We start from the raw sequence: 26,365 nt of genomic DNA, 5'->3' as shown, positions 1-26,365 counted from the left end.
CAACAATTATACTTACAATGTAAAACTCAGTTTACAGTACAGTAAACACACCATAGACTTTTTGGACATCAGATTTTTCACAGAACACAACAGTATACAGAGAGCATTATACTAGGATGTGAATTACAGGGCATTTCTCAAATAGACATCTTTTTTACACACTGTCTTACATTTGGAAGGAAAACATATTGAGAAAGACAAGGGGCAATAGCACTTGTTTTGCTATTCTGTGTTCCCCCAAGTCTCCCGATAAAAATGGTACCTCGCTTGCGTGGGTAGGCCTAATGCTTGCGACAGGAAACGCAACATGGACACATCACATTTTTACTTTGAAATCTGACTTGTTTTTTGCAAAGTGCCTAGCTGTAGATTTTGGCCTCTAGCTCAGCCAGCACCTAGGGAAACCTACCAAACCTGTGCATTTTTTTAAACTAGACACCTAAGGAAATTCAGGATGGGATGACTTGTGGGGCTCTCACCAGGTTCTGTTACCAAGAATCCTTTGCAAACTTCAAGCTTTGGCCAAAAAACACTTTTTCCTCACATTTCAGTGACAGAAAGTTCTGGAATCTGAGAGGAGCCACAAATTTCCTTCCACGTACCGTTCCCCCAAGTCTCCCGATAAAAATGGTACCTCACTTGTAAGGGTAGGCCTAGTGCTCGCGACAGGAAATGCCCCAAAACACAACAGGGACAGATCACATTTTCCCAAAGAAAACAGAGCTGTTTTTGGGAAACTGCCTAGCGGTGGATTTTGGCCTCTAGCTCAGCCGGCACCAAGGGAAACCTACCAAACCTGTGCATTTTTTAAAACTAGACACCTAGGGGAACCCAGGATGGGGTGACTTGTGGGGCTCTCACCAGGTTCTGTTACCCAGAATCCTTTGCAAACCTCAACATTTGGCCAGAAAAACATTTTTTCCTCACATTTCGGTGACAGAAAGTTCTGGAATGTGAGAGGAGCCACAAATTTCACCCTTCCACTCAGCGTTCCCCCAAGTCTCCCAATAAAAATGGTACCTCACTTGTGTGGGTAGGCCTAGTGCCCATGAAAGGAAATGTCCCAAAACACTATCTGGACACATCAAAATTATCAAATACAAAACTACCTGTTTTTGCAAGGGGGGGGGGGCACCTGCGTTTTTGGTCCTGGGCTCAGCAGCCATCTAGGGAATTAAAGGAACCAAAGACACTGCATTCCTTAAGTATATCTTCTTTATTCCAGTCCAGATGTATACATCCAACCCTGGCAGATCCCAGCAGCTAACTGAGTCCACCTCACATTCTACTCAACATTCCACAAGTTGCTAAGCACTAATAGAATCTTAACTAACACCCACTATAATACAACATATCTCCCCCGGTGTGTACTAGGTTGTGGCAAGGCACGAAAAAGGGTTTGTCTAAGTGGTCTGAACCTAAACAGGTGGTCAAAATAAAGAAGTACAGCGTGGTGTTGAATGATGGAAAGAAGTGGAACATGTTGGATGTCTATCAATCCATATATTTTCATTTAGATCTCTTAAATCCACACACATTCTTATTTTTCCATTCGGTTTGCAGGCCAAAACAACCGGGCTTAACCACTCCGATGCTTCTATTCTTTCAATCACACCTACGTTTAACAATCTTGATAATTCCTCTCTCAGTGCCTCTCTCAGAACAACCGGTACACTCCTCACCTTATGCACGCTCGGAACCGCCCCACCCTTTAACACAATGGAGTGTTGAAAGTTTTTTAGGCATCCTAACTTACTACTAAAAAGATTTGGAAATCTCTTCCTCCACTTTTCGGCATCCTCTTGTATAACCGATATAACTTGTTCCTTACTGTTAGGGTCCAACACTACCTTTAAACTCCTCTGTTCACTCCAACCCAATAGACATCGCCCACACTCCACTACATACACATCACAAACCACTTGTCTATGATTGAACATCAAATTTCCTTGGAAATACCCCAAAACAGGAATTTTGTTACCTCCATAACCCACCAAATCCACATCGGCATTAACCAACTCTTGACAACCCACTTTCTCCCATGTTGTTTTATCTATAAGAGTATATGGTGAACAGGAGTCAGCCCACATGCATACCATTACACCATTTACACTGACTTCACACTTGGGGGGTGAATACCTAGTCTGTTCCAATGCAGAAATATTTTTTTCCTCACACACAGACATAACATCAAGCATCAATATTTCAATATGGTCATCTTTTAACTCCTCACCACTGCTGGAACTTCCATCTTCACCTCTTCTTTGTGTACCATCATATAAATAATTCACGCTTCTCTTTTTGTATAACCCTTTCTTTTGATTGCACATCTTTGAAAAATGCCCCTTCTTGTCGCATGAGAAACATTTGACATCTTTCGCAGGACAACTTGTTGAAGATGCCAAATGTTTTGTGCTTCCACATTTAGAAAAAAAAAATTCCATCCAACTTATTCAAATTCCTAGAGATCTTAACAGAATTCACTGCTTGTATTAATGCATTCTCATCATCTTTCATATTCAATTCTCTTACATACTTCGATGTACTTTCTACCCATTTTGCAACCCTTATTGTCTCATCCAAAGATGGATTCTTCAAATTTAATAACTTTTCCTGAATCTTCGAACGCTTTGTACGATTAATCAATTGATCTCTGATGATTTCCTCATGTAAATCTCTAAATTTACATGTATTTGCTAATGTGCGTAACGCACTTACAAACTGATCCACAGATTCATGCGCAGCTTGAGTTCTGGAAAAAAAATGATGTTGCTCAACAACGATATTCAGTTTCCGACCAAAATTTTCTTCCAAAGCTTCCAATGCCCTTGTATACACATCGTCTACATCACCATTCTCATCCTCATCCGAACCCCTACCTTCCCTAGTTGATAAACTTGCAGAAGGTAATGTTTTCAAAATTTTCCTACCTTCCACCCCCAAGTTGTGTTTTAATAAAGCAAGCTTCCTCTTATCAGTGAAAATCGCCCCTCCTAAAGCTTCCAAATAAGTTTCAAATGTCTCTCTCCAATCCTCCCATGACATGCTTGGTTCACCAGGTGTGCCCAAAAATATAGGTGGAGGTGCAATAGATTGCATTTTTCTACTTTATACAGTATATTATATTATAAAGTTAAATGTAATGTAAAATATCTACAATGAATTTAATGACTCAATTATATATATAAAACAATAAACTAACATAAAAAAACATAGTCACCGTTGTCTTTCGATGAATCCACTAGAAACTGTAATTAAATAAATGTCCAATAACACCCAAGTCCTGAAGTTCAATGCGCGATCAAAAACGATGCTCTTCCATTTAAAACCACCGATCCATGTCTTTGTAGGAAAACAAACCAATGGGTGTGTTTCTATGGGCGGTTTCCCTTTATTCACACACACAGCGTTGTGACGTAACCACATCAATCTGCATTTTCCTCGCGGACCCGGTGAGTCAACACGCGAGGTAAGAGACACGCGACTTGTAACCGGCAGGTGCGCGACTCGTAACCGGCAGACGTGAGACTCGTTAACAGCAGGTGCGCGAGAGCTTAGCAACGGCAAACGTGCGAGCTTAAAAATTAAAATGAATATTTCTTCTTACACAACGCTGCCGCGTTTTCAATAAATATCGAGATAATCAAACACGAATAGTGTCAACAGTCTCCCGGCTGTCCACTGGGCAATATAAACAGCTCCTTCCGCTCCTCACAACGTCCGTCCACTGCCTCCAATTCTCAGGGCCCTGAAAATGTTGAATCCTAATTTCCACGCTGTGAATCTTCCATTAAGTACAATAAATCCAACAACTATAGCTCGCTAGTCTCCAATAAAAAAAATGTTTTGTTCAGCAAATAAGCGGAAAAAAAAATACCACATCCATCCAAACCAGATGCTCTGCCAGGGTTGATCCTTATATACGACATTCCATCCCCGTCGCCACTAAAGGAACCAAAGACACGGCATTCCTTAAGTATATCTTCTTTATTCCAGTCCAGATGTTTACATCCAACCCTGGCAGATCCCAGCAGCTAACTGAGTCCACCTCACATTCTACTCAACATTCCACAAGTTGCTAAGCACTAATAGTATCTTAACTAACACCCACTATAACACAACAGGAATCCTACCAAACCCTGACATTTCTGAAAACTAGACACCCAAGGGAGTCAAGGGAGGTGTAACTTGCGTGGATTCCTCCAGTGTTTTCTTACCCAAAAATTCTCAGCAAACCTCAAATTTAGCTAAAAAATCACATTTTCCCACATTTCTGTGTGGGATCACCGCACTGGGACAAATTTACTACCACCCAAGGTTCCCGGTAAAAATTATACCTCACTTGTGTAGGTGGGCCAAGTGCCTGTGACAGGGAAGAGCTAAAAACATGCCGAAATTGAGGGGGAACCAAAGCGAGTCCAAAAGGGCAGTTTGAAAAAATAAAATTTTTAGGCTGACAAGTGGGGCAGAATTGTTATTGGTATAGATGAGACAATGCTGGGTGGTAGGAATTTTGTGGATTCCTGCAGTTTCCGAAAGGTTCCATCACAAAAATGTGGAAGAAATGTGTGATTTCCAGAAAAGTTGGAGGTTTGCAGGGCATTGTGGGTAAGAAAATGATGCGGGTGCATGTGAAGCACACTACCCTGGACTCACCCAGATGTTTAGTTTTCAGATGTGTCTAGGTCTTGTGGATTTTTCTACATGGCAGCATCCCAAAGTCCAAAAAGTGCAGCACTCACCATTCCAAGTGGGACGATTTTGATAGTTAGCCAAGCTCTCATGGCCCATATGTAAAACCAAAACCCAAAATAATCAAAAGTCCTCTTGCTTGCCATGGGTAGAGATGTTTTAGTGTGCTGGGGGAGAGCTGAAAGACTGTTACCCCCTTCAGTTGGTTGTAGGGGCATAACCATGCCCATACTGGTTGGTAGCCACCACCACACTATTTTTTTTTTAATTCCCTGGCAACTAGTAGACTTTCTGACCCCGTGGTCTGTACCCCCCGGGGGTAATTGCCCCATGTGCCCACTGGTGGACAAAACATCTTTGGCCCCATTTATTTGGGGTAGGGATATGGCCATACACCCACCCTCTTATTTTGAAAAAAAAATCTTCCCTTGTCTCTGGTGGGCTTTCTGCCCCCTTGGAGGCAGATGGGCCTACCAAAAATAGGCCGATCTGCCCCCAAGGGGGGCAGATATGGCCAACAGTAATGTGTCCCCATGGAGAGCGACCCTTGCCCAAGGGGCTGCCGCCCCAAACAAAACACACACATATACACACACACCAATCCCTGGTGCCTGAGTGGTTTCTGCCCCCCTCCGGGGGCAAATTGGCCTAATAAAAATAGGCCGATCTGCCCCCAAGGGGGCTAAAAGTAATTTTGCCCCGAGGGGAGCGCCCCTTGCCTAAGGGGTCGCTCCCTACATTTAAAAAAATAACATAAACAAAACAAAAAATTATCCCTGGTGACTAGCGGTTTCTGCCCCACCCCCGGGGCAGATCAGCCATAATTATAATCGGCCGATCTGCCGCCAGGGGGGCAGAAATGCCCTAAAAATAAATTGCCACCCTGGGGAGCGGCCCTTGCCCAAGGGGCCGCTTCCCTTATTCAATAACAACAAAAAACAAACAATTTCCCTGGCGTCTAGTGGCATTCCTGCTGCCCGATCGCAGCAGAAATGCTTCGAAAGACATCAAAGGAAAGCAAAGGCCTTTCCTTTCCTTTGATGCCTCTCTCGGCCCCTCCACTTAATCGGAGGAGAAATGCTTTTGCATTTCTCCTCCGATCCGCGCTGGAAGCTCAGGGTTGGCCTCTGATGAGATCAGCACGCGATTGCGCGCTGACGTCATCAGACGCCACGGGGGGGCCGGGGGGAGGGAGGCGGAGGTGGAAGGGGAAGCGATTCCCCTTCCATCCCTGCCCTGGGGCGCCAAGGCAAGGAGCCTGTCCAAGGACGTAGCGGTTACGTCCTTGGCGCCTGAGCGCTGCAGCCAAGGACGTAACTGTTTCGTCCTTGGCTGCCAACGGGTTAAATTATTAATAAAGAGGCTTGCATCTTAATAAATGTTACAACATTTCTTACCCTTATAAAGGGTTACATTTTTAAGTTTAAAAATGGATTAGAAACAGGTCGTTAATCACTAACAAGGCACATATGAAGTGGGCCCAAACTGTGTAATAAAACGAAGACATGTTTTTTAACGTAAATGTTTGTAAACTAAAGGTGTAATTTACAAAAACATAAACATGCACATCCCTAATTGAGCATCGATAAATGGAAATTCAAAATCTAAGTTACAGTACCAGGTTTAGGGAACAATGGTTAAAATACTTGTTTCCACCCATGTCTAATTTTTTAACATATGCCAATCCACTTAGCAAAACATATAAAAGTGTGTTCTTGTTTAGAAAACCGTAAGCAGCAATGGTATAAACATTTTAAGGAAATAGCTCAGCAAGTAAAGCGCTTGCCACTGTAAGCTGGTCATAAATGAAGAAAAAAACAAATAGCGCAAGGGCACCCCTATTTCTCAAGGTAAATAATTAAAGCACTTCAAAGCCCTTATGCCTGTTTTACACTATATAAAATGTTAAACAAAAAAACATGCACAAATGGCATGAGTCAAAAATTAAGAAAACAAAAGAGAACAATAATTGCACGAAACAAATGCGTTTATCTAAACATATATCACCGAGGAGAAAGTAAGCAGCATTCCCATACAGGTTTTAGTACTAATAAGCTACACGTACAGGGAACCCAAATTAGTGAATAACATGAATGCATTTTTAACACTCCAAAATATACGTGCAGACAGCCAAAAAAATAGGCAATAAAATGAATAACATTAACAAGCTGACAGAGAAAGAAAATAGATTAACTACAGTAGTAGACAAACTTTATTAGTAGCCCCAGCAAGGTTCAAAAGAAAACAAATTAAATACAGTAGAAGAACGAGGGCGATTACTAGCTCCAGCTCCTAAGTATATGTGCAGTCGACAAGCAAGCTGGATTACAAAGTAAAAAGTAGCTTATGTAAAGGTGGATGAACAGAAAAGCACACGAAAACCACAAGACAGCCAGGAAATCACACATCCAGACCAATAAAGACCAAGAAAAATAGACTGGCAGGCGGAAAAACAAATAGTAAACTAGAAGTGGTTGGAGGCAGGGCCGGCTTTAGGACTGGTGGCGCCCTGTGCGACAGTTTATTTTGACACCCCCACCCCATGACCTCCTCCTCGGTTTCACTCACTACCACCTGGCAAATGTGCCCCTCATCACTTCATATTTAAGAGCCCCTAGTGCCATTCTAACGCCACATTAGTATAATTTTTTTTAAGCTAATGTGTCGTTAGAAGGCCAAAAATGCTGTGCATATTTACAAAGGGGCGCAATGCATGCATTGCGCCACATTGTAACCTTTTGTGCTACATTATGCCTGAGCAAGGTATAATGTATACACAGGGGTCATCCCCCGTTGGGGGTAGGGAAGGGAAGGGGGAAATGGCGCAAAGAAATCTGACAGATTTCTTTATGCCATTTTTTTCCGGCACTTTTAAAGCCTGCTCAGAGCAGGCATTAAAAGGAGGCTTCCATTGGTTACAATGGGCCTCTGGGTGTTTTGCAGGATTAGCATCAACATTTTTAATACTAATCCTGCAAAGCGCCGGACTAGCATAAAAAATTCTGATGCAAGTCCCCAAACTACCGCCATGGTGCGCCATATTTTAAATATGACGCACACATGGTGGCATTGGGGGGGAGTGCTAAAGAGCACAGGAAAAGTGGCACAGCACTGTGTGCAGTGCCACTTTTGCCAAAATACCCCATGGGGCAGTGCTTAATTTGTAAATAAAAAGGTGCCGGTGCCCAAAGCGCTCCTTTTAAACATGCGGCTGCTGCAATTAAATGTGTGAACATGGAATACAGAGGCAGCGTAATCCTGAAACTATCTTGGGCCTCTTCAATCCATTTACAGTCACTCCCTGCCCCTTCAGCTCCCTCTTGCGGATTTCTGCTTTTTCCCATTGTGACACTTTATCGTTTTTCTCTTCCTCCGTGTTTCCCATGTGTGTCTTTTTCTCGCAGTAAATGCTTGAGGCAGAAAAATAAGCGCTGACCCATTAAAAAATAAGTGCTGGTGTTCCGCACCGGAAACAACAAGCCCAAATTAAGCACTGCCATAGGGGTATATTTAAGAGCCCCTACTGCCACTCTAACACCACATTTGTGTCATTTTATTTTACACTAATGGGGTGTTAGAAAGCCAAAAGTGCTGCGCCATATATACTAAGAGGCACAATGCATGCATTGCGCCACTTTGTAACCATTTGTGCTACATTATGCCTGCGCCAGACATACTGTATGCAAAGGGGGTATCCCCCCCATTAGGGGGGGTCAAAATAATTATTTCTTTGCATCCTCTTTTTCCCAGAACTTTTAACGCCTACTCAGAGCAGGCATTAACCCCTTAGCTGCTGGGCTGTTCCCCACCCCCGTGCTGAGCCCTTTTTTGGCTATTTGGGGTAGTTCGCGCTTAGGCCTTCATAACTTTTTGTCCACATAAGCTATCTACACTAAATTTGCGTCCTTTTTTCCAACATCCTAGGGATTCTAATGGTACCCAGGGTTTGTGGTTTCCCCTGGAGGAGACCAATAAATTAGCCAAAATACAATGAAAATTTCGTTTTTTCCAAAAAAAATGGGAAAAAAGGGCTGCCGAAGAAGGCTTGTGGTTTTTTCCCTGAAAATGGCATCAACAAAGGGTTTCTGGTGCTAAAATCACCATCTTCCCACCTTTCAGGAACGGGCAGACTTGAATCAGAAAACCACATTTTTCAACACAAATTTGGCATTTTACTGGGACATACCCCATTTTTACTATTTTTGGTGCTTTCAGCCTCCTTCCAGTTAGTGACAGGAATGGGTGTGAAACCAATGCTGGATCTCAGAAAGCTAAACACTTCTGAAAACTAGACAAAATTCTGAATTCAGCAAAGGGTCATTTGTGTAGATCCTACAAGGTTTTTCTACAGAAAATAACAGCTGAAATAAAAGAATATTGAAATGAGCTGAAAACAACAGCCAGTTTTCTTTATGTTTTACTCTGTAAGTTTTTCCTGGGATGTCAGATTTTTTAAAGCAATATACCGTTATGTCTGCTGGACTCTTCTGGTTGCTGGGATATCGAGGGCTTGTAGGTTCGTCAAGAACCCTAGGTACCCAGAGCCAATAAATGAGCTGTACCCCGCAGTTGGTTTTCATTCTATACTGGGTATACAGCAATTCATTTGCTGAAATATGAAGAGTGAAAAATAGGTATCAAGAAAACCTTTGCATTTCCAAAATGGGCTCAAGATAAGGTTTTGAGGAGCAGTGGTTATTTGCACATCTCTGAATTCTGGGGTGCTCATACTAGCATGTGAATTGCAGGGCATTTCTTAAATAGACGTCTTTTTTACACGCTCTCTTATATTTGGAAGGAAAAAATGTAGAGAAGGATAAGGGGCAATAACACTTGTTTTGCTATTCTATGTTCCCCCAAGTCTCCCGATAAAAATGATACCTCACTTGTGTGGGTAGGCCTAGCGCCCGCGACAGGAAATGCCCCAAAACACAACGTGGACACATCCCATTTTTTGACAGAAAACAGAGCTGTTTTTTGCAAAGTGCCTACCTGTAGATTTTGGCCTCTAGCTCAGCCAGCACCTAGGGAAACCTACCAAACCTGTGCATTTTTTTAAACTTGAGACCTAGGGGAATCCAAGATGGGGTGACCTGTGGGGCTCTGACCAGGTTCTGTTACCCAGAATCCTTTGCAAACCTCAAAATGTGGCTAAAAAACATGTTTTCCTCACATTTCGGTGACAGAAAGATCTGGAATCTGAGAGGAGCCACAAATTTCCTTCCACCCAGCGTTCCCCCAAGTCTCCCGATAAAAATGATACCTCACTTGTGTCGGTAGGCCTAGCGCCCGCAACGGGAAATGCCCCAAAACACAACGTGGGCACATCCCATTTTTTGACAGAAAACAGAGCTGTTTTTTGCAAAGTGCCTACCTGTATATCTTGGCCTCTAGCTCAGCTGGCACCTAGGGAAACCTACCAAACCTGTGCATTTTTTAAAACTAGATACCTTAGGGAATCCAAGATGGGGTGACTTGTAGGGCTCTGACCAGGTTCTGTTACCCAGAATCCTTTGCAAACCTCAAAATGTGGCTAAAAAAACACGTTTTCCTCACATTTCGGTGACAGAAAGTTATGGAATCTGAGAGGAGCCACAAATTGCCAGGGGGCACCTACCTTTTTTTTTAAAAAAAATATGCCCCCGGGGGGGTGGTGGCCCGTTTTCTGAGGGGGCCGACTCCCCCAAGTAAAATCCCTGGTGTCTAGTGGTGTTTCCTGGCCCCCGATCACAGCACAGCTGCGATCGGGGGCCAGGAAACACTTTCAGAAGGCCTCGTAAGAAAGGGGAGACTCTCCCCATTCTTACGAGGCCTTCCTGAAACTGTTTCCTGGCCCCCGATCGCGGGCTAGGAAACACTTTCAGAAGGCCTCGTAAGAAAGGGGAGACTCTCCCCTTTCTTACGAGGCCTTCCTGAAACTGTTTCCTGCGAGGCCTTCCTGAAAGTGTTTTCTGACCCCCGATCGCAGCTGTGCAGCTGAGCTGCGATCGGGGCCAGGAAACACTTTCAGGCGATAGGGGGCCAGGAAACACTTTCAGGAAGGCCTCGTAAGAAAGGGGAGACTCTCCCCTTTCTTACGAGGCCTTCCCGAATGTGGGGAAGGCCGTTTGTGGCCGTTTTCCCCATTGGAGCAGGAAGCGGCAGCAAGGCTGCTTCCTGCTCCGATGGGGAAATCAACAAAGGGGTGGGTGGGGGGCAGGGGGAGACACGGAAGTGCTTCCGTGTCTCCCAGGGATAAAAGAAATAAAAATAATCCTCCCTGGTGTCGGCCACTGGTCGTGACCCGCACTACGGAGGTAGTCCCGCACTAAAGAGGTTAAAAGGAGGCTTCCGTTGTTTACAATGGGCCTCTGGGTGCTTTGCAAGATTAGCGTAAAAATTTACGCTAAGCCTGCACAGCGCCAGACTGGTGTAACAAATTCTGAAGATAGTCCCCTAACTAACTCCATGTTGCACCGTATTTTAAATATGAAGCACACATGGTGGCTTTGGGGGGCGCTAAAGGGTGCAAGAAAAGTGTCGCAGCACCACTTTTCTTAAATGTGCCCCATAGTTCTGTTTTTGGCAGCCGGCATATTAACCTTCTATGCTACTTTATGTTGATTCAAAGCTGCCAATGGGCAAAACGCCCATCTCTCTCTCTCTCTAGCAGGAAAATTAATCACAAGAGGTATCTTGACATTTTAATTGTTTCTTGAAGGCTAAACGCACAAGGAACTTTTCAGCAGGTGCTTTTAAATCGTAAATTTCTGAAGCTATTGCTAAACACAGCGCCCCCCTGAGGTCAGCGCCCGGTGCGGTCGCCCCGCTCGTACCGCCCAAACTCCGGCCCTGGTTGGAGGTGGGAAATAAGCACCTTTGGAGATTTATTTTTCACTCACAAAAGACTTTGCAAGCACAGAAAAGTGCTGCGCTTGCGCAACCTAAAAACTGGACTAACCCAGCAAATCCGGGATGTCTGGCCTCACTACCTTAGTCTAGCTTCTGTACGACTACTTGATTTGACGGAAGCCCGAACCTGTGAGGCATGGGAATGGTTCTGTTGCCCGAGGGGTGAACTGGGTATGAACCATTGTCCCACCTTGTCTCTTGCCACCAGACACCCCTGTTGGTGAAGGGACGGGGAGGTCGAAGGCTAATACACCACATGTGAGAGAGAGCTCCTCTCTTTTTAAGACACGGTTTCTCAGCCACATAATATGGACCTCCCTCCCGCAGCATAATTTCACTGGCCCTGACTTTCCCTCAGACCATACATGCCTTTCTTTACTGTTCCCGACACCAGAGAGCCATCTATCCTCGAGGTCAAGTACTCTTTCACAATCCCATACACGCCCAGCTCAGACGTACGTTCAAGACGGCCCCAAGGTCTGTGGATATCTGAGAGATGTTGGGGCCTCAGAGGCCCCTCACCACCTGCGGCGCTCCAGTAGATCTGTTAGACGGCTTCCTTCATTCTCTAGCCCTGTCTCACAGGTGCATTCTTACACCCAGGTCGCCCCGACCCCTACCCTCTACCCTACTTGTTAGGCAGGTGCAACACTTTTTTGAGAACTGGCTTGGCAACGGTGAGAGATTGAAGGGTGTGGCGCCACTCCCTCCCCTCCGCCCTCAGCGGGTGTGCACCCTCTTTAAAAAGCATCGCAGAGAGGACGCCTGTGCAACGGAGGCGCCTCTGAAAGGGAACACCCGACCAGACGGGACACCTGAACAGCGGAGGCACCTGCAGACTGTAAGTCCTGAACTGAGGGACACCTGAACAGAGGGGGGCGCACTGTGAGTGACACCTGGAAAGAGGGGAGCGAGCTGTGAGTGACACCTGAACAGAGGTGGGCGCACTGTGAGTGACACCTGAACAGAGGGGAGCGCACTGTGAGTGACACCTAACAGAGGGGAGCGCCCTGTGAGTGACACCTGAACAGAGGGGGGCGCACTGTGAGTGACACCTGAACAGAGGGGGGCGCACTGTGAGTGACACCTGAACAGAGGGGAGCGCACTGTGAGTGACACCTGAACAGAGGGGGGCGCACTGTGAGTGACACCTGAACAGAGGGGGGCGCACTGTGAGTGACACCTGGAAAGAGGGGAGCGCGCTGTGAGTGACACCTAACAGAGGGGACCACGCTGTGAGTGACACCTAACAGAGGGGAGCACACTGTGAGTGACACCTAATCAGACGGGAGCGTGCTGAGTGACACCTGGAAAGAGGGGGGCGCACTGTGAGGGACACCTGAACAGAGGGGGGCGCACTGTGAGTGACACCTGGAAAGAGGGGAGCGCGCTTTGAGTGACACCTGAACAGAGGGGAGCGCACTGTGAGTGACACCTGGAAAGAGGGGAGCGTGCTGTGAGTGACACCTGAACAGAGGGGAGCGCGCTGTGAGTGACACCTAACAGAGGGTAGCGCACTGTGATTGACACCTAACAGAGGGTAGCGCACTGTGAGTGACACCTGAACAGAGGGGGCGCACTGTGAGTGACACCTTGAAAGAGGGGAGCGCGCTGTGAGTGACACCTAACAGAGGGGACCATGCTTTGAGTGACACCTAACAGAAGGGAGCTCGCTGTAAATGACACCTGAACAGAGGGGAGCGCACTGTGAGTGACACCTAACAGAGGGCAGCACACTGTGAGTGACACCTGAACAGAGGGGAGGAAACTGTGAGTGACACCTGAACAGAGGGGAGCCCACTGTGAGTGACACCTAACAGAGGGGAGCACACTGTGAGTGACACCTAACAGAGGGGAGGACACTGTGAGTGATACCTGAACAGAGGAGGGCACACTGTGAGTGACACCTGAACAGAGGGGAGCGAGCTGTGAGTGACACCTGAACAGAGGGGAGGACACTGTGAGTGACACCTAACAGAGGGGAGCACACCGTGAGTGACACCTGTATAGAGGAGAGCGAGCTGTGAGTGGCACCTGAACAGAGGGGAGGACACCGTGAGTGAGACCTAACAGAGGGGAGCACACTGTGAGTGACACCTGAACAGAGGGGGGCACACTGTGAGTGACACCTGTACAGAGGGGAGCGAGCTGTGAGTGACACCTGAACAGAGGGGAGGACACTGTGAGTGACACCTAACAGAGGGGAGCACACTGAACAGAGGGGAGTGAGCTGTGAGTGACACCTGAACAGAGGGGAGGACACTGTGAGTGACACCTAACAGAGGGGAGCACACTGTGAGTGACACCTGAACAGAAGTGAGCGCACTGTGAGTGACACCTGAACTGTGGGGACACCTGGACAGAGCGGAGAGCGCTGTGAGTGACACCTTGAAAGAGGGGAGCGCGCTGTGAGTGACACCTAACAGAGGGGACCATGCTTTGAGTGACACCTAACAGAAGGGAGCTCGCTGTAAATGACACCTGAACAGAGGGGAGCGCACTGTGAGTGACACCTAACAGAGGGCAGCACACTGTGAGTGACACCTGAACAGAGGGGAGGAAACTGTGAGTGACACCTGAACAGAGGGGAGCCCACTGTGAGTGACACCTAACAGAGGGGAGCACACTGTGAGTGACACCTAACAGAGGGGAGGACACTGTGAGTGATACCTGAACAGAGGAGGGCACACTGTGAGTGACACCTGAACAGAGGGGAGCGAGCTGTGAGTGACACCTGAACAGAGGGGAGGACACTGTGAGTGACACCTAACAGAGGGGAGCACACCGTGAGTGACACCTGTATAGAGGAGAGCGAGCTGTGAGTGGCACCTGAACAGAGGGGAGGACACCGTGAGTGAGACCTAACAGAGGGGAGCACACTGTGAGTGACACCTGAACAGAGGGGGGCACACTGTGAGTGACACCTGTACAGAGGGGAGCGAGCTGTGAGTGACACCTGAACAGAGGGGAGGACACTGTGAGTGACACCTAACAGAGGGGAGCACACTGAACAGAGGGGAGTGAGCTGTGAGTGACACCTGAACAGAGGGGAGGACACTGTGAGTGACACCTAACAGAGGGGAGCACACTGTGAGTGACACCTGAACAGAAGTGAGCGCACTGTGAGTGACACCTGAACTGTGGGGACACCTGGACAGAGCGGAGAGCGCTGTGAGTGACACCTGAACAGCGTGACACCTGAACAGAGGGGGAGCACACTGTAACCCCCGTACAGAGGGGAGCACCCTGTGAGTGACACCTGAACAGAGGGGGCACCTGAACAGAGGGGAGCGCGCTGTGAGTGACACCTGAACAGAGGGGGCACAATGTGAGTAACACCTGAACAGAGGGGAGCCACTGTGAGTGACATTTGAACAGAGGGGACACCTAAACAGAGGGAAGCACACTGTGAGTGACACCTGAACAGAGGGGACACCTGAACAGAGGGGAGCGTGCTGTGAGTGACACCTGAACAGAGGGGAGCGCGCTGTGAGTGACACCTGAACAGAGGGGGCACAATGTGAGTGACACCTGAACAGAGGGGACCGTGCTGTGAGTGACACCTGAACAGAGGGGGCACAATGTGAGTGACACCTGAACAGAGGGGAGGACACTGTGAGTAGCACCTAACAGAGGGGAGTGTGCTGTGAGTGACACCTGAATAGAGGGGCGCGCACTGTGAGTGACACCTGAACGGGGGGCACCTGAACAGAGGGGAGCGAGGTGTGAGTGACATTTGAACAGAGGGGACACCTGAAAGGAAGGGGAGCACACTGTCAGTGGCACCTGCACACTGAGGGACTCCAGCACAGAAGGAGACAGCAGAACAGAGGAGACACCTGTACATTGGGGGAATCCTGCACGGTGGGAGACACCCGAATAATGGGGGGTGCCAGCACAGTGTTTGTCACCTACACAGTGGGGAGCACCTGCACCCAGGAGACACCTGCACATCACAGCACTTTCTCTTAGGCCTGCAAACACGAGAGTTTTGGGTGCCCCGTGCACCATACCGCACTATCTTCAAGGCGCCCCTGGGTACCAAGCCCTAAAGGAACAGGTAAGTACTCGGTATGCCTCCACTGTAAGATAACAGGAAGGAAGGACTGGTTGAGCTGGGGGGCACGAGAATTTAGCTGACTGATGGTTATTTTCGACAATAACGAGTGTTTTATGTTGGTGGTTCAGGTGCAGCAGGTTTTAGTTGGATTTCTATCGTTGTTGTTAGGTTGGTGAACGCAAGTCGGTGGCAGGAGCTACCTATCACTTGCCTCCCAGAGCTCCTGGGACCCAGAATGCAGGGTAACACTGTTTTTAACTCCTTTACCCCTCTCTCCTGACTCTCTCCCTCCCTTAGGCCTCCTTTATTCCAAATCAATGTAAACATAAAACACACATTTGGGATGCTTAAATGTGACATTGCACATGAATGGACAGCAAATCGCTGGATGCTTGATCCCAGGTAGACAACTGAAAGTGCCCTCCTGGAAGTAACACAGTACTTGAGTACAGATAAACAGTCCACCAAAATAATTCATTTAAGACAAATCCACATTTCTGACGAAGGCCTGACAACAAGATCCAATGCCGAAACACTACTAGCTGCTGCTTGCACCCAAAGTAGGCAGGGAAAACAGCACTCAAGCTGGCACAGACCCGTGTATAGAAACATTGGCACAGGTTTACAAGAATCTGGCGCATCAGTTTTGATGCACCAGATTTCTTGCGCCCTCTCCCACCTAACAACACCATGGTAACCCGTGTTTACAATATGGTGCACCATGGCACAAGTTAGGCCAATAGCGCCAACATTTTTGACGCTATTGTGGCGCTTTGCTAGCGTCAAAAATGTAGATGCTAGTGCAGCAAAGTGCAAGGATGGGTGCGTTAAAAATGACGCCAAAAATGGTTTCATTGAGCCAATTTTGCGGCACCCCCTTGCATACATTATGCTTGGCACAGGCATAATGTGGCGTAAGGGCTCGCATTGCGCCACCTTCTAAAAATGGCGATTTTTGCCTCCTTGAGCCACATTAGCATAAAAAATGATGCTAATGTGGCACAAGGAGGTGGTACGGCCTTGTAAATCTGGCCGTCTGGGGCAGATTTAAGAAAAGTGGGTGCAGCACCACTTTTCTTGCACACCTTAACGCCCCCCTTAAGCCACCATGTGTGCCCTGTATTTGAAATACGCCGCACCGTGGTGCAGGGTAGGGGGCAATAGCATCAACGTTTTTGACGCTACTGATGTGCTGTTCAAGGATGGCACCAAACTTTACATAGGGGCCCACTGAAGCAATGGTGTGCCCCCTTTTAATGCCTGATCTCAGCAGGCGTTAAAAGGGGGCTCTGAGCAGGCGTTAAAAGTAGCTGCATAAAATGACGCAGTGGAATCTCTTAGATTCCACTGTGCCATTTTTTGCGGTCCCCTAATGGGGGAACGCCCACTTTGCATACATTATGCATGGCGCAAGCATAATGTGGCGTAAAGGGTTATAAAGTGGCGCAATTGTAAATATTTGCGCCGATTTTTGAAGCCTAACGTCACATTAGCTTAAAAAAAAAAATTACGATAATGTCGCCCTATAGCTTCAGAAATCTGGGTCTTTGTGTTTAGTTCATAGCCACCTCGAAGCTGGGCACCGGGTGGCATCTCCAGTATACCCAGAATCACAGAAGTTATGCAATTCGGCAGCCGTGACGTTTTACACAGAATCAGGTTTAAACTGTTGCGAATGAGGTAAAACACGGGCAGGAATTATGTTTGTTAAAATTATTACTGTCAATAAGCTGTTAAATAAGTTCCAGATATCGTCAGTTCGGCTCTTATGAGTAAATGCGTTAGACCTGTCACCATTTTAATTCAAGTGATGGGCGTTTTTGCGGCTAGATGAGAATGGCTGTATAGTCAATAACCGCACGCCCTCTTGTGCATGAAATGATTATTTTTAGGCGGTGTCCAACACTGCAGCCCGATGGGGCACTGTAGATAAGTGGTATTACCTAAGTCATTCTCGACCTTGGAAAAATGAATGGCGGAGTCGAGCCCTTTGGGAATTAAACTTAAGACCTGAAAGCAACGCCCTGCAGTAGGTACCTTAACTCACCATGCTGCTTCACCATAAAGATGTGAACCTTTAGCCTGCAAGTAAGCCACCCAACTATGTCTGCAGTATGTGTATTAACTCATTAGGCGATCTCTCAAGTATTTCAACATTTAACCTGCAGGTTATCCTCTTATGTTTGCAATATGGACTTTAACTCATTAAACTATGTCACCAGTATTTTAACATATAACCTTTAGGTTATACACTTATCTCTGTAACGAGTGTACTAACCCACAGAGCAAATTTGAATCTGTAGCTTGAGGGTTATTCACAGGTAATTGCAGTGACTGAATTAACCATCAAAGTAACTTGGACAGGTAGACGGTGCAGTCTCTATTTCCCTGCAAATATCTGCAGCGAGTTCAATAACCCAGTGGGCCACTTTACCGGGTTCCTAGCCTAAATCGTGCATCAACCCACTCAGCTACTTCAGTAGGACTCCACATGGAACACTATGGTCACAGACATTTTTGCAAAAGCCGCTTCGACCTGCTGATCAGGGTTACCAAGGAGGGAATCTGTGAGCTGTATCTTACACACAAGCCTCTGCAGCAGGCACACACGCCAACCGAGTTACGATGCCCAATCTCACACAGTGCTTAAATAATACATCCCCGTGCGTAGGCACTCTTCAATTTCTATACAGCTTCCTGCTCACAATATTTTACTCTCACAATACCATGGTTGTAGGCATGGGTACATAGTACAATCACAAAGGAATCACCCAGAAGGCACCTGGAAAATGTAAAATCCATCAGTGCCGCGTGTCTCATCTTTCTATGCACTCAGTGCCCTTCAGCTAGGGACAGCATCTTTTGTTTACTTGGGTAACAAGATATCAGCGCCTTGAGGCTCTGGTAAGTCAGTATTTGGTAAAAGGTCAGTTCATTGTTCATTATTGGCACTTAAGAGAGAGAAAGGTTAAACTGTAAGTGAGCTGTTCGGAAAAGGTAGACAGTTCAAGCCTACCCGAGCCCAAAAGAAGTGTCCTTTATTAGTTAATGAAATCCTTGACGCTAATTGTCATCTTTAAATGACCTTAAAGTGATATAATTACACAAAATCTTCAAAAACACTGACTTTGCCCTGATTCGTCCTGTAATGACTCTGGTGTGTGGTAATTATGTCATATCCTCGGCCAGCTAGTGGCTGCTGGGCAATGTCCTAACCCCGGTCTACTGTTGGATCTGACAGATATTTGTGTACTGTTGCTCTGCAGATGGCTAAAGACGTCTAGTAAAGGCTCAGTTTTTATAGTTGACTCTTCAAGGGTATTGTGACATAGTAATCATTTTTAATAAAAGGCAGAGTCCAGCCAGAACTATACTTAAAAAAAAAAAACTGGCCTGTTTATACGGCAGAGAAGGGGTGGGCACCTATAATTATAGGCTCACAAGACCACCAGAAGCTTCTATCACTTTCTGCACTCCAGCTACAGTCTCAGTTTTATAGTACTTAGATGAAAAGCTGTCACAAATACTTGTCCTACATCCAAAGGGTCAAAGTACAGATGCCTTCACGCTTATACTCCAGTTTCAGTTCCTTCTCTCAACACAATGAATCAGGCCCTTAAGACGGGATTGCAAGAATGCATGGGGTGTGCAATGTAGGTCCAGGTGGGTTCAATTTGTGTACGACTTCCACAATAATCTCTGACGCTGTAAATAATTTATATGTGGATGTATTGTAAATATGGTCTTTTATGGACATCCTGGGGCAACACTAGTACAGCATGTTCAGTGGCACAGGGGCCCCTGTGGGCGAGGGGGCCCACTTCACCTCAATTAGTGGCTGTTTTTCATTACCAGACCAGGTGATGGGTGGCCCAAAATCCTTGCCTGCACAAGAGTACATGACACCCTTGCAGGGCCACCATGGATAGTCTAAAAATCTGGCATGGATCTGAAATCTCCTGGACCTATAGTGGACCCTGCATATGAATCCCTGCGTGCTCCTGGTCCTAGTTGTCACAGGACATGTTTGTTCATGGTAGTTCAGTCTCAGTCAGCCGAGGGTGTTGCACGACCAGTGGTTGGCCATGTGGGGGGCTGAACTTACTCCAGTTATGTGCTGGACTAATTTACTAGTGCCTGTGATCCCTTTGTGCCTCTAGTAACTTTAGAAGTGAAATCTGTGAATAGCACTGGGCTTACTTTTTTGTGGATGGGTGCATGTCACTCCTTTAACCAATCTCTAGCCCCCTCCTTACTCATTCCCAAACTCCTCTCATTTAGTAGTAAGGATGCCCCTTTTTCCAGCCACTCCCCCATCTACTTCTAAGTAGTAAACTTACATGTGTGAGGATCTTCCTATAGAAAAGACAAGAGATGGGAATGTGGAGTGTTACGCTTGTAGGTTTGTGAATAACATTTTGTAGTACTTTTGTGGTACTTCTTCTCTGTGGCATTTGACTGCAGGGATGAAGGGGGCATCAGCAGTGTAGGGCCTTTACCAGGTTCAATGGTGCTGAGTTTTAACAAATTATAAAGTTAACTCTCAACCTGCTTTTGTATGCTGAAATGCATTCCATAAAAATGCTGAGCCACTGGCATCACTGAACCATTAATGTGCAGGTGAATCTGGTGAATCTGGGAAGTATACCGATACAATGGAAGATTTCAGGAAACATTTGTGTTACTACACTGTCCTACAGCTCTGCGGGGCGCACAGTGATCTGGTATAGCACCCGAAGCAGGCCCATTCTCACTGCTGAATTGAAACCTAAGAATCCACTACCTGTAGTGGCCTCCACCGCATAAACATTGATATCAATGGAGTGAGAGTGGCTGAATGTTTTGTGTGAAACAGGCTAAGACATTTGAGATGCCAAGTGAATCACACTCATCGATGCAGATGTTGGCTGGTGTCAGAGATGGTTTGTTTGGCAGGTCTTCAAAAAAAGGGAATAGGCTTTCCATGTACTTCAATGCCCAATACATGTTCAGACATTATCATCATCAGTCACTACATTGCCTCTAATGGATACAATTTTAGTTGCTCTTGTGGTTTCTGTTGAAAAAGACGCATCTGAGGAGTCTGCATTTACTGCCATTTCCTTGATGTGATGTCACAACCTACATGCACATTTGGGCCCCGAGCTCCAGGATGCCCCCTCAGCACAGTACGCTGGCCTGAGACCTCCCGAGTGAGTCGGGAGAGGGGGCCCCTCTATGTACTGTGCAGGGGGGTCCCATCAAGTTTCGTTATGCCACTGTGCCATTTGGCAGGGACATAACTTCAGGGGGGTGGGAGGGTGTTTGTGTTGTGACACCCCACAAATAAATACTTTATTAGCTTGGTAGTTGGGTCTGGGAGGCCTGAGTCAGGTCTGGTGTTTCTGTTTCAGTTTTTATTGTCATCCTGACTTCGCTAATAGGTTTTAACTTGATTATTTTTCGGATCAGGAACTAAACTATATTGATGCCCAGATTTACGAAGATTTTGCTTAGAAATGCATCACTATTTAAAGCAGCCCAACACAAAATCATTTTTGTCATTTACAAAGATGTGCAGATTCAAATGGCCTTGAAAGAAAAAGTAATGCACTGCACTGTGTTGTCCTGCATTACTTTGCCTCAGGTAGGCACTCTATTGGTGGTGCATGAGCATTGCTGTGCATTCACCCATGGATTTTGATGCAAACCCATATTTACACAGGACCATATTTACATCAGTTTTGCTGCATCACCTTTTTGACACAGCCCCAACACAAAATCCTTTTTGGTATTTACAAGGCCATACAAATGTTGATATGCGTAGCTTTGCAAGAAACATGTAACACAAGGCAGTGCATTGCGCAGCCTTGTGCTTCTTTGCACCAGGTAGGCATTCCATGGGTGGTGCCTGGATGGTCCCACGCATTAACCCATCGATTTTGACACAGAGCAATACTCTCAAAGAGTCTTAGACATGGGTTTGGGTCAAAATGGCATGCCTGCTTGAGGCTAGAGTAACAAGGATAAATATCTTTACTTCGCCTTACTGTTTCTTCTTTGCATGTGTGCTGCATTCTGCAGCATACATACACAGAGGAAAAAGCCTCCAAGGACAGTTTTTGTGCAGCAAGGTACCCCTTCCAGCACATAAACTATCCCAACCATAACATAGTCACCCTTGCACTATGGCACAAGGGTGCCTGCTTTGGTGCTAGGTAGCCCAAAGTGTGCCAGTGAGTGGAGAGCAGAAAGCATAATTTCTTTGACAATATGGCACAGTTCTGCTCTCTGCAGGTGATGCACCTCAGCAACTTTGCAAATGCATTACTCCTTAGAATTCACAAACATTGGCAGTAGTAGGCTTGGAAAGCTATGCTAGTCTCAGGCTTCCAGGCATACCACTGTCAATCAAACACCCAAGAAGTGATGGGGTAAAGGCCTTCAAATAGTCTAACCACTGGCAATCCCTAGGACAGCATTCCAAACCATTGTTTTTTGTCTACTGAGCCATTCTTGACAGAGGGCCTGATTTAGCAAAGGAAGTAAAGGCAGACAGGGTGGCAGAGGACTTTGCTGCCTTTACTCCACCCCCCCAAATGAAGAGATGTTCACCAACCGGGTGGACATCTCTATCACTGGCAAGAATCACCATCATGGTGGTTCTTATCAATGTTTACTGGATGGCTATATCAAACATGTCGGCTGGCCGTCAAACCTTTCCAAAGTTTTGCATTTAAAAAACTGTCCTCCACCACCAGTATATTCCTGGAGGTGAGGAACAGTAAAAAATTACAAAAAATCTGACTGTCCACGCTAAATAGGGCAGATGGTCAGATGGCTTTCTTCTAATGGCACCTGCTCATGTGGGAAGTTTTACACTGACAGAGTTAACTTTACTCCGTTGGCATTCTTGCAGTCTGCCTAACTCAAAATTGGGCAGGTGGTCCTTGAGTTTGGCAGTTAGCACACTCTGTCATCGTTGCAACAGAGTACATCTGCCAAGTTCTAAATCAGCCCCAAATCCATTCTAATACATATCAGTAATAACCCTACTCCTTACAGGAACACACCAAACCTTGGTCACCTCACACATTCACCCTATGTTCAATTGCATTTTTAGTTGGGAAATTTGAGATTCATACCCCCCCAAATCTCACTGACTAAGCTACAACCTTGCATTTTGGATTCTGAAATAAACCAGATTGTTGAAGCATGCTTTTATGTTCTGTTTGACTCTTACAGACAATTTGAAAATTACCCACATTACCGCACTGTGGATGTGTTGTGGGTAGCAGGACGTATACCTGTGTAAGAAAGTAGGTAATCATAGCAGGAATATTTTAAGATATTGTCTTTGGTGCATTTCCAGGCTTATGTCTGCTCAATGTCTCAGCTGGATACCCAACCATGTTGGAGGCATGTTCATGTCAAGTTTGTGGGACATTTGAAGTCCATTTTGAAGAAAAGCAACAGACTCACAGCCTGCGATAATTTGAGTTGGAAGCCCCTCTTCACAGTTGTAATTTTCAAAATCACAGAGCAGGAGACTCTCTTTTAAGTGCACGACAAATGATTCAGTGTCTCCTAGTCTTTGTAGAAACAAAAATGTTTTGGCAGAAACTATACCATCAAACTTTCTTTTTGGTGTCTCACTGTCATCATATTGGATGTTGATGTTTCTGGCATTGTGGCCAACACAGTGCATCAAGAGACATAGCAGTTGCTTGTCCTTTTCAGTGTCAATGTCAAGGGCACCCACATACATTTAATATCCTTTCAACCATTTGCACCATCTAGGCTAAGACTGTCTATGTTTAGGAGGCTGAAGATCAGAAGCGCACACAGGGAAGCAATAGATGTGTGCATGAACTGGGTTGTCTACTGAACATCAGCAACAACTGAAGTGCCAGAATTACTTTCCACCACTGGGTTCCGTTTCTCTGGTGATGACATGACATATGTCAATACTTTTCAATGGGCATGGGCAGTAATGTGTGCACGATGGGTGAAGATCAGGCATCGTAGGTGATTTGGAAAATTGCCTCGTCGCCAGTCACATACTACTGCTAAGCAGATAAACCTATCCACAACAGCACTGAGGACGTTACCATCACTTATCATTTGCAGCTCAAGCCAGTGCATAGATGCACATTGTCTTTATGCTACAACTTAGGGAGATCTCTGCCAAGTGTCCTTACTCGCAGACACTCACATGCTTTCTGCCTGGCCCACTTTCTCCTTCTCAGATGCACTCCCTGAACTCGTGGCCGTGTTTGTCAATGCCAGGAAGCAATTCTTTAGTCAGGCAGAAGTCAGGACACTACATGGATCTTTCAGTTGCCCACAACTTGTTGTCCTAAAAGGGCCACCCCTCAAGGGATATTAATACTCAGTGATCGTTTTGGTTATTGCGCCCCTCATGTTAGTGATCTTATCATTAAGCTTCTCGCAGAATACATACTGGCGTCCTATGATTATCAAGAAAAAAGGAAAGAAGTTTCTACACAGTTACCCCATCCACCAAGTGTCCTTCTCATGCACACCTTGTGTATCCTAACAATTTGTGGGCACCTGAAAGCATCCAGAATCAGCCTATTTATACCTGAAAGAGCGACTGTATGACGTCTGAGCCCATATATGTGCCCATCTGATTTTAAAGAATTAAGAATACAAAGTCCTACTGTCACTTCAAAATTTATATGAAGGCCTGGATAAGGAACCCCTCATCTCACTATTTGATATACTCAAAAAGGCGGTGGACCGCAATATGACCAAACAATTATGTTGTATGAAGTAAAGGAAGAGTCCAATGCTCTGGCAGTGCAGATGAACAGTACTTCTTTAATAGTTCTTTGCAAGTCCGAAGTGTTAATTTCACACAGTTGCGTAGATGAGACGTATTAGGATAAAGAATAAAACAGCCTTGTGTTCTCGCATTTCCGTAGGCAAATTGGATAATACTAAGAGTGAACAGCCAACACGTTTCGCCCAGTTAGAGTGCTTCTTCAGGGCTGTAATACAACCATAAACAGATATGTATACTATGCCATCAATTGCAAAGAGATATAGTTACAAAAGTAAGGGTGAAAAATTCAAATTCCGAAAGTAGATGAGAAAACGCTGTGTACCAACACATTAATAGAAGTGATGAGCCCGTGCAAATATCAAGATGGACGTGTTCCATATCAAGCAGAAATAATTATTTAAAGGGATGTGTCAAGATGACCAACCAATGAGTTAATTGAATATAGAAAAGATATTTACAAGAGTATATAAACAAGGTGTTAGTGTGTATCCAGTGGCAAGTGAAATCCCAAAAAGAGGGGCGTCCGGGTGAGAAGTTAAATAGGTAAAACAAACTGCGAAAAGACATACCAAAAATGGTATCCAGTCAGTCAAAATAGTAGCAAATGCAGTAATGAAATAGTGACCTAACAAGAAAACCAAAAAAAGGTGGTAAATGTAAAGCGGGCAAGGTGTTAATCATGAAAGAATATTATTCAATAAGTCATATTGAATATATGCTTGATGAACCACGTGCTAGCATGAAGTGAAATGGAATACAAAAACAACATAGGGAGGAGTCCCATGTCAAACAATTAAGCGCTCTGAAAATGATGTAAAATAAATGTCCCAGCACTCCATAACTAATGAGAGACCAATAAAAATAACGTATTGAGGCTGGCAACGTGTCCCAAAGGGATATCAAATAAATGTACCAAAATGAAAAAACCCAAATCTCATGAGTAACAGAAAGCTAATTATCAGAACAACAATCACAAACGGAGCAGAAGATGCCTTACCGTTTGTGCCGTAGTTCGGCAAATCCCATCCTCAGGGAAAATTGTATAACGCGGTCAGAACGACCATAAGGAATCACACGCGGCCGGTCCGGGTATGAAGCCGGCCGTTTAAGGAGTGCAACTGGAAGCAAAACCTCCGGTCCGGGTGTCCATAGAAGTGGCACCCGGAACCTGGAAGGAAGAAATGGAGCGTACTAAAAATAAAAAAGGGACTAAAAGCAACCGCCATCTTAGGGCTGGTTGTAGGTAAAGTAAAGTATACAGAAATTAAGATAAAAGTAGGACTAAAACAACCGCCATGTTGGGGCTGGTTGTAGATGAAAATACCAGCTACCAAAAATGGTATCAAAGGGTAGTAAAAAATTAATTGCAATAATCCAGTTACCAACAAAAATGGTAATAATTAATAAATGTAAACCAAGAGAAATGTTAAGAATATATCAGAAAAAGAGCAAAATAAGCAAGACTGACTAGGTACCAGCATGGAGTGTGATTACACCAAACAAAATATAAATAGTTACCATAAAAGATTGATTAAAGAGGTGAATGTGTAAGGGGGAGAGGGGAGGGTGAAGGGGGGGGAGGGGGGGCAAGGGGGCAAATACGCCCAACAGAGTGATGTGATCAAGAAAGGTTTTGTTAATGTGTAGGTAAACACTGTAATAAAAGGAAAAAGTAAACAATCAAAACAGTACATGTAATGACAAAAATGACCAATTAACACAATAATATAGAAACAAAGTCAATGCTATAATATATATTACAGCATTGAATTTGTTTCTATATTATTGTTACTTGTAACGCTGTACGTTTTGCTTTGCTCTTGGTATCTGTGATTACGTCTTCTTTTTCATTATGATCAGATTGCTTTGTGTCCTGATCAATATCATGTGTTAATTGGTCATCACACGTTCTCAATGACACGTGAAGCTTCTGA

General features: G+C 45.5%; 1 protein-coding gene and 1 long non-coding RNA gene across 2 annotated transcripts in view; one reads left to right on the top strand and one right to left on the bottom strand.

The window, feature by feature from the left end:
* Nucleotides 1-26,365, bottom strand: part of LOC138292946 (uncharacterized) — a 158,136-nt gene that overhangs the window by 121,299 nt on the left and 10,472 nt on the right. The gene's annotated exons all lie outside the window — the stretch shown is intronic.
* The window catches only part of DHPS (deoxyhypusine synthase), a 92,494-nt gene continuing 78,459 nt past the window's right edge, over nt 12,331-26,365 (top strand). Inside the window, exon 1 of the mRNA XM_069231835.1 lies at nt 12,331-12,424. The gene's annotated coding sequence lies outside the window, so the exon portion shown is untranslated. The remainder of the gene's footprint in view (nt 12,425-26,365) is intronic.

The sequence above is a fragment of the Pleurodeles waltl genome, chromosome 4_2 (genome assembly GCF_031143425.1).
Source record: "Pleurodeles waltl isolate 20211129_DDA chromosome 4_2, aPleWal1.hap1.20221129, whole genome shotgun sequence".
Classification (NCBI taxonomy): Eukaryota; Metazoa; Chordata; class Amphibia; order Caudata; family Salamandridae; genus Pleurodeles; species Pleurodeles waltl.
This window is presented reverse-complemented; position numbering and strand designations above follow the sequence as displayed.